At 31.0% G+C, this 9,976-nt stretch overlaps 1 protein-coding gene across 1 annotated transcript in view; it reads left to right on the top strand.

The window, feature by feature from the left end:
* The first annotated feature begins 4,852 nt into the window (after window positions 1-4,852).
* The window catches only part of LOC106677133 (stearoyl-CoA desaturase), a 15,633-nt gene continuing 10,509 nt past the window's right edge, over window positions 4,853-9,976 (top strand). The window contains exon 1 of the mRNA XM_067051959.1: window positions 4,853-5,016. The gene's annotated coding sequence lies outside the window, so the exon portion shown is untranslated. The remainder of the gene's footprint in view (window positions 5,017-9,976) is intronic.

The following is a 9,976-nucleotide window of genomic DNA, read 5'->3' as shown; positions in this document are numbered from 1 at the left end:
CATGTTTAGTCTTTATGAGGAAACCACTTGTATTTTTAATTTTTATTTATTTATTTTTGTACTACAAGTATATCGATGAGAAATAATAAATTTTTTTAAGTGAGCACTAAATCTTTGACTATACTTCTTCAACTCCCAAAGAGTCCTAAGATATCTTCAACTCCTAACGAGTAATCGTCTCAGGGATTATAATTAAACGTATTTTATTAAATTATTTTCAATTTAGAAATACTTTTGAAATAGAATGAAAATTAAGCATTATCAATCTATTAATTATCTGTTTTAGGTTACCAGAAAAAATATTTCTATATTGAAACTAATTTAATAAACTACGTTTAATTAACATAGTTATAATACCTAGATCGATTACTAAAAAAGATCCATTTTCTAAGATTCCACTGAAGTTTTTCTGAAATCAAAATGTTTATTTTGCATTCACAAACAATTCATAAGGTAAAGAAAAGCTTAATATAACGTAAATGAAGAGATTTAACTTATGCATATAACTGATATTCCCTGTAATATACAGTTTTATGGTAATCTCATTCTGATGTCACCTGTTTCTAAGGATATCTTATCTAATTGATTTGGGGAAAAAATTTCATGAATTAATCACAGAAATTAATATAAAAAAAATACAAGCACATGAGGAACCAAGAAAAAAAAATTATTAAATTAAACTAAACATGTACTCCTAGTGGATTACACCTCATAAAATTTATAGTACAAGAGTCAAATAGGATAAAAAAAGGCAATTATCCCACCCCAATTTCTAATTAATTTAATAAAAACTATGTATAACTACTAACCAAGATTGATGAGTCTGCCAAGTATAGGTAGGGGGAATACAAAATGGCGGATGTTTTAAAACGTTAAAATAAATTAATTTTTCATTGAGAGCTCTATATCTTTAAAACTGCCAACTACACTAGGAAACCTAAGAGAACACAATTTAAATTTTCTAAAATTTGAGCTCTATTGACGGTAAATAGTCTCCGAGATAGCTTTTAAAAAGAAACAATGCAAAGAAAATGCACTGAAAAATCAGTAGGTAGTGAATTTATTTTGAGAAATCTATATCTCAGGAACTATGTAACGTGTAGATCTCTATTAACATTCAAATTAAAGATAGTTTAATGTACTATAAGGTAGTTTGAGACGTTTATTTTCGTAGGTGTTGTGTAGTATTCATGATATTTGTTAAAATAAATTGAGTTGCAAAATGTGCAAAATTTATAAACATCATAAAAACTACTAGCCCGACGGTATATAAGGTGTTTTTTTAAGCTAGATAGAACTTTAAATTGTAAAAAGTAACACAAAAAATTAAATTGTAATCAAAATTTTTTTTTATTTGTTTCAGTATACTCTGACAAATCATCATGAATAGACTCACGCTTGAACAACGCTACGAAATTATCCAAATTTACTTTGAAAATCAGTCGTCGATTCGCGCAACTTATAGACGACTTCGTCATTTGTATGGCGTACATAATCGTCCATCTGAACAAGCCATTCGTCGAACTGTGGATAGATTTCGTACCACATACTCTCTAGAGGATGCAATAACACCAGCACGTCGAAGGAATGTGCGTACTGAAGAGAATATCGCCGCTGTAAACGAAAGTGTGGAAGAAGATCCAAATTTATCGATTCGTCGCCGGTCGCAGGAATTGGGGCTCCGTCCACTACGTGGAAAATTTTGCGCAAAGATCTCGGCCTACACCCGTATAAGATCCAGCTGGTGCAGGAATTGAAGCCACGAGACCATTATATGCGTCGTTCTTTCGCCGATTGGGCTCTAGAGCAGTTGGCAACTGACCCGTTGTTTTATCGCAAAATTGTGTTCAGCGATGAGGCGCATTTTTGGCTTAACGGGTTTGTTAATAAGCAAAATTGCCGCATATGGAGTGAGACCAATCCACAAGAGACCCTACAGACTCCATTACATCCAGAAAAATGCACCGTTTGGTGCGGTTTTCACGCTGGTGGCATCATCGGACCTTATTTCTTCAAAAGTGAGGCCGGAGCTCGCGTTACGGTCAATGGAGATCGTTACCGCACCATGATCAATGATTTTTTGTTTGAAAATATGGATGACATTGATCCGGAGGAGATGTGGTTTCAACAGGATGGCGCTACGTGCCATACGGCGAACGCAACCATCGACTTATTGAAATCAAAATTTGGCGATAAGTTGATTTCGAGAAATGGACCTGTCAATTGGCCTCCAAGGTCGTGCGATTTGACACCTCTCGATTATTTCCTGTGGGGCTACGTGAAGTCACTGGTTTATGCTGATAAACCAGCAACAATTGACGCCTTGGAGGCCAGCATTGTTCGTGTTATTCGTGACATACGGCCAGCAGTGCTCGAAAAAGTGGCCCAAAATTGGACGTCCAGAATGCGCTTCGTCAAGAACAGCCGCGGTGCCCATATGCCCGAAATCATTTTCAAATGTTAATGTCACGTATTGATCTTTCGAATAAAAAAAAAATTTTGATTACAATTTAATTTTTTGTGTTATTTTTTACAATTTCAAGTTCTATCGGTCTTAAAAAAACACCCTTTAGAAGGATATATTACCTTTTTTTTTGTATTTTTTTAGTGCTGCACATATGGCACCTGAGATATATTTTTCCAATAATCAAAACTTTAATCCTATTTGTTCGAATTAACATTTTGGGAATTGACTTTGTCAAATGTCATAAAATATATTACTTCTACGAAAATAATTTATAGTATATTTAACTAGATTTAATTTGAGTGCTAGTAGACATTAGTACGCCTTATGGTTCGTGAGATATAGTCTCAAAATAAATTCGCTTACTACTGATTTTTCAGAACATTTTCTATGATTTGTTGGGCTCATATTTTAGAAAATTTACTTTACTGTAAATGACGTTCTCTTAGGTTTTCTAGTGTTTTTGGCAGTTTTAAAAATAAAGAGCTCCAAATGAAAAATTAATAGCACTTAACGTTTTGAAACAGCCGCTGTTTTTTATTGGCAGACTCATCAATTTAAACTAGTAATTACACAGAGTTTTCATTAAAGTAATCAAAAATTGGGGTGAAATAACTGCCTTTTTTTTCTCCCTGGCTATTTTATTTTATTTTATAAAAATATGCAGGCCAAAGTAGCTGGGAAGCACTGCTTGTTGAATAATGTGTTTCCCTCTATTTAGTATATAACGTAAATAACAATAAATAATAAAAATAAATAGTGTATTATATATTATAATCAAATTCGGGAAATAAAATATCTGCTGTCCCTAAAATTTTACTAACCAGATTCCACATAACTATAATACAAAAAATGTTTCGTGTCTCATTACCAATTTTGGTCCTATAAGCAGTTAACGTAGGCATGATTATTTAGAATTTTTCACTCCATACAGCCATCAAGTTATAATAAAAAATAAATTGAACCTGCCTAAATTACAAAAATATGAGTAAAACTTCAATAGACTTCAATATCTCCGCAAATAATATTCCGAATTCAAGAGTTTTTTTTTAAAGAAATTTAATCAACATTTAAATTAAATAAATTGAGCAACGCTCTAATGATGTTTAATTTTTTACACACTTTTTTTCTACCGGAGAAATCGAGGATTTCAGAAGGTTTAAACTTTCCCATGACGTCAGCGAACATTTTGGAGAAAACAACACGTAAATCGGTCCAGTAGTTAAAAAATATACTCTGGATAAATATTCGAATCATTTCCATCTTCATTGTTTTATTAATTTTTCTTTTATTTTTCTTAATTATAAAAAGAAAACACCATTACGAATACACAATATAAATATTACAAATAACTTTATATCATTTTCATCCTTTTCTGAAAAAAAATCTCTCAGTGAATCAAGGGAGTTTAGCGCTTTACCCCCAGTTAATTACTCATTTAATAAATATTTCAGGTTCATAACATTTACAGGTTAATATAAATATTTCAGGTTCATAATATTTACTGGTTAATATAAATATTTACAGGTTCGTTTTATTCTTTTTTTCTTTCCTCTTTCAAAGAAAGACACGTAATTTTACCACCCCTTCTTTTCTCCACTTTTCTCCATTTTCCTTACCCACGTTATAAGTTATGTTCACTATATTATTATTGGTGATTTCAATTTTTTTTTTTTCTATTCATTTCTTATGGTATACTTTACTTATATTATGCCTCTTTATCAATTATTATTGTTACATATATTTTCTTCCTCTCAATTTTCTTTTTCTTTCCATATTTCAATTTTTAAATTATTAATATTGTTCATACTTCTTTGCATTATATAACTTCATTTTTATTTTATTTCCTTAATTATGTTATTTTACTCACTTTTTCGATTACCTGTGTATACATTTTATTTCCCGCTTCTATTTTATTAATTCTATTTTGTAAAATTATTCATTTTATGTTATTCTTTTTATACATTCTACTTTTTTATTTTCTATACTTACTGTGGTTGTTATCTTGTTCTGTTCTTAGCCCTGAAGAAGGCTAGAAACTCTAGCCGAAACGTTGGCACAGTAAAATAGGTTACACCTATTTATTTGTGTTTCTCTGTGACCGCACCCCCAACCATCTTCTCTCCGTACGTCATCCACGTTCCACTATCTCTCATAATTAATTAATAAATATTTGTTTATGTTTGCTATAAACAAATTTAATCAAACAAATAAATAATTAAAACAATAAAATATTGTTCGGTTCTTAAAAAACAAAATAAAATTCTTTTAAAACTTAAAAAAAAATTATTCATATTATAACAGCAGGCAGTAGAGGAAGAAAAGTTCGGGATAAAATAGAAAATAACGAAACAAACAGATGGTATACGAAATTCTCATTTCCTCTCAAGTGACACAATATCAGAATGACCTTGTGAAAACTAATGTCATATTTTGTATTGTTCCAACTGTTTTAGAAAACAGTTTCACATCAATTATTTAGCAGTCATAACCTTTGTTTTGTCCGCTTATGACATAGCAGAAATTCAATGATTTTCCTCGGAACATAACCGGTTTGTATTAAACTACTAGATTAATTTTCTCTAACATTTTTTCATGGTAAATTATTAGCTAAAGTACACATATTCCATATATTATTTACTTTAAAGAAACCAGGAAAATAACTTGTTGACTATATTAGGTAAAATTTAAGACACTTGGTATTGTAACCGAATTTAAAAAGAGAAAATAAAGAAAGCATTGCGGTCTAAAAGTATTAAAGATAATATAAATAATTATATTGGAGTTCCACTCAAGTACTGAGCATCTGAGGCTAGCATCCCACTCATCCTCTACTGGCTTTAAATACCAGTGACGCAGTTGAAAGAGAAGCACTGGGATCTTCCGGAGTCCAGCTTTTTCCTCCTAAATTGGAAGGACAAACTCGGTTTCGAGCTCTCTAGACAGAATATAAATATTATAAATAGGAATGATTGAATTCAAGAAGTTTTATACTTTAAGTATAATTTTGTTTATTTTTTATTATTTTTTCTATATTTGTTATTAATATTTTTGTTTTCTATTTCTTGTTTTGTTATCATTCAATTTATATATTTTTGAATATCGTGTGAGTGTATTCTATGATAATACTCGTATTACACAATAAAAAAAAATTATTACAATGTCACAGTTAAAGACAATTAATGATAGATTCATACCATATTTACGGATAAGTAATTTAAATAATATCAAAATTAAATAAATAATAAATAATTATTTACACATTTAAATATCAGAAGAGTAGAAGGTTGTCTATATCAGTAAATCTCAAATTTGATTTGAAAAATAAAGGGTGCGTGATAAAACTGGACAACTTATGTAATTACACAGAATTATGCTCAACAAAACACCACATCAAGACGCTGTAGTACTGAAATATGTCTCGGTGGCTGAATCGCCAAAACAAATAAAAAAAGAAAATTTATTCCTGTTGAAGAGGTAAATTAATAAATAACAAAATTAGAAACTTTATTAGTTTCCTAAAGGGAGTCTGGCACCCGGGACTGATTTATAAACTCCGTAAATTTCCACCTCCTACATACTTTCTTATCATTCGTCCCTTTCTCACTGATATATTATTCAAAGTAAACCACAATGGTTCCTATTTATCCTTCTTCTCTCAGTCCACTGGTGTTCTTCAAGGTCCCATCCTCGGTCCCATCCTGTACACATTCCAACCAATCCTAACACTAACCTTACCACATACACTGATGACACATGTTGCAGTCAATGATAACCCTTTAATTGCATTCCAAACTCCCCAATCTCATATCACAACCCACGAAGGATGGTGCCGTAATTGGAGGATCAAAACAAATCCCATAAAATAACCGTCTTCATAAACCTACTGACTGCTCTACAGTATCCTTTAATAATGCCGCTCCTACTCCTTTAGAATAGATCTGCTAACTTGGACTCCATCTGGACAAACGACTAGCCTGGAATCCTCACACAAGACTAAAAATAAAAGAAACTGCACGTCGATTCTGACTATTACAACACTTATTAGAGAAACAGTCTGAACTTCCAATCCATTACTAAAGACTGACCTACATAATATAATAAGGCCTATCTGGACTATAGAGAGTAGAGCTTTGGGCCTTCACTGAACCATCGAATTCCTCTCGTATACCATCCATAAAATACAAAATACTCAATACTCCTTACTTTGTCAAAAATAAAATAATCAATAAAGACCTTAATGTTCCATATATAACCGAACTAGCCCAAACCAGTTATCATTCCTTCCATTACAAACTCCCTAATCAACCAACTAGCCAACGACTAGCTTGGAATCCTCATACAAGACTGAAAAGGCAGAGAACTGCACGTCGATTTCGAATATTTACAGCACTTAGTCGACAAACGGTCTAAACTTCCAGTTTATTACATAAGACTGATCTGCATGATAATCTATAAACTCTTTTTTTTTTTTTTTATTATTATTTATTGTAATTTACAACTGTACAAAATAATACAATAAGTAAATATGTTGTATGTTTCATATACACTTGAAAATCTTGGGAAGGAACCACCCAATGGTGGTACTTCAAACATTAATTTAAACTAGAAGGTCCCGTGGCCATCTTCTTTTCAGACGCCTCGGAGGATACAGGGACAATACAAGGGTTGTTAAGGATGAAAGATTAAGAATTAATGGGTTAGGATGGTTAAGGAGTTTGGAATAAAAAGACGCATATCTGTATTTTTAAGAAAGGAAAGAAAGAAAGAAAATTTTTAATTCAATTGGATTTCTCATCATACAGAGTACTTATTTGGCTTATTGGCTCTTCTTTTAATATAAAAAGAAATTATTTATTTATACCCAATGAGTGTAATTAATGAAATTACATTAATTTAAATTTACAACATTACGTACACTATAGGCAGCATAGGACTCCAATGGGAGTCTTGGCCGAAAAAAAAAAATAATTACGTATACTATCAAGTTGAAAATAGATACAGCTGTTAAGGCTTAGTTAAGCAACGTTGAGCATGATTAGTACCACAAGCAACAAAGCAATACTTTTTACCCTCCCTCCTCAGGTAGGTGAAGCCCACCAGTCTGCCGAAGGCTAATTACACAAACTGGACATAGAAGCGATGATCCTAACACACTAATACATAACCCGTTTATACTCTAATCGGGAATCGTAGTGTGATCTTCCAGGATGTCCTTACCCAGAGGTCCTGTCCTTGGTGATCGTTGCGAGAAAGAAATATACCTTCTTGTACACCTGCCCCTGAATATTCCGTGGATCAAGGCCGATTCGTCACTATCCTTGAAACCGATAGTCGTTGGAGAAGACACAACCTAATAGGTTCTGAAGAGTGCTCAGCATGCATCATGAAAACCATGGATCGTAGCAACTTATGATTGGGCGTTTAGTTTAGTTAAAAAGTGTAGGATCATAGATGACATATTTTGATTACCTCCGCTTAGCTAATAAAGATTACTTTTTTATAAATAAGAATAATATTTTCAATTTCAAGCAAAATATTAAAACCATACTGCTTTCAATTGTTACTAAATAACTCTAAAACTACGTACCCAACAAAATAGTTAAATTAGAATTAGAAGAGGGGATAAATATGAGATCAAATTATACGACTGAAGGGAGATGTGTTGAATCCCGTGGAGAAGTTAGATAAAGGATAAGGTAAAAAAAAAATTATATAAGAATGAACTTATCCCCTTAAATAGCTAATTAAAAATAGCTACTTTATTAATATAAAAAAAAAAATACTGACTTAATCGTTTTAACTGAAATACACCTTCCATCCGAAAGATAACTACATTATTTATTTCGAAAAAAAAAAAAAGCAACTGGACAGGACCATGACACGACGGCATTATTTTGAAGTTGAAAACTTAATTTGTTATCATAAACATTTTAACTTCATAATTGCTGTCTTTAACATTTCAACTGAAATTCACCATACTTCCGAATAATAGCTCCTATACTTAATATCGAAAAAAAAATAAGATCCTGTCTTAATCATTTAAACCTAAATTCATTTTGCGTCCATCCGGAAAAAAAATCACTTTATTTATTTTTAAAAAAATATACCAGGACAGATCCATGACACGACGCCATTGTTTTGATCTCAATTTGAAAACTTAAGTTGCTGTCTTAAACATTTTAACTTTATAATTGTTATCTTCAACATTTAAACTGAAACTCACTGCCCATCCGGAAAATAACTACTTTATTTATATAAAAAAAAAAATTACTGTCTTAATCATTTTAATTGAAATTCACCCTCCTTCTAAAAAATAAATACTTTCTTTATATGAAAAAAAAAATTAAGTTGCTATCCTAAACATTTTATCCGAAATAAAGCGTTCATCCGAAACATAGATAGTATATTGATATATAAAAAAAAATTAAGACACCGTCTTAAACATTATAACTGAAATTCACCTTCCATCCGAAAGATAACTACATTATTTATTTTTTAAAAAAGTAGCTAGACAGGACCATGTCACGACGGCATTGTTTTGATCTCAAGTTGAAAACTTAAATTGTTATCTTAAACATTTTAACTTCATAATTGCTATCATCAACATTGTAACTTGAATTCACCATCGTTCAGAATAATAGCTCCTTTATTTAGATTTAAAAAAAAATTACTGTCTTAATCATTTTAATTGAAATTCACCCTCCTTCTAAAAAATAACTACTTTATTTATATGGAAAAAAAATTAAGTTGTTATCCTAAACATTTTATCCGAAATTAAGCGTTCATCCGAAAAATAGATAGTTTATTGATATAGAAAAAAAAATTAAGACACCATCTTAAACATTATAACTGAAATTCACCTTCCATCCGAAAGATAACTACATTATTTATTTCTGAAAAAAAAAAAAAAGCAACTGGACAGGACCATGACACGACGGCATTATTTGATCTCAAGGTGAAAAGTTAAGTTGTTATCATAAACATTTTAACTTCATAATTGCTGTCTTTAACATTTCAACTGAAATTCACCATCCTTCCGAATAGTAACTCCTATACTTATATCGAAAAAAAAATAAGATCCTGTCTTAATCATTTAAACTGAAATTCAGTTTGCGTCCATCCGGAAAAACATTACTTTATTTATTTAAAAAAAAAATAGCAGGACAGGTCCATGACACGACTACATTGTTTTGATCTCAAGTTGAAAACTCAATTTGTTGTCTTAAACATTTTAATTTTATAATTGCTATTATCAACATTGTAACTGAAATTCACCATCCTTCCGAATAATAGCTCCTATACTTATATCGAAAAAAAATAAGATCCTGTCTTAATCATTTAAACTGAAATTCAGTAGTCGGAAAAAAATTACTTTATTTATTTGAAAAAAAAATAGCAGGACAGGTCCATGACAACTGCATTTTTTATCTCAAGTTGAAAACTCAATTTGTTGTCTTAAACATGGTAACTTTATAATTGCTATCAACAACATTGTAACATAAATTCACC

This window comes from Halyomorpha halys, unplaced genomic scaffold (assembly GCF_000696795.3).
Source record: "Halyomorpha halys isolate HHAL.00 unplaced genomic scaffold, Hhal_1.1 Scaffold88.1, whole genome shotgun sequence".
NCBI lineage: Eukaryota > Metazoa > Arthropoda > Insecta > Hemiptera > Pentatomidae > Halyomorpha > Halyomorpha halys.
This window is presented reverse-complemented; position numbering and strand designations above follow the sequence as displayed.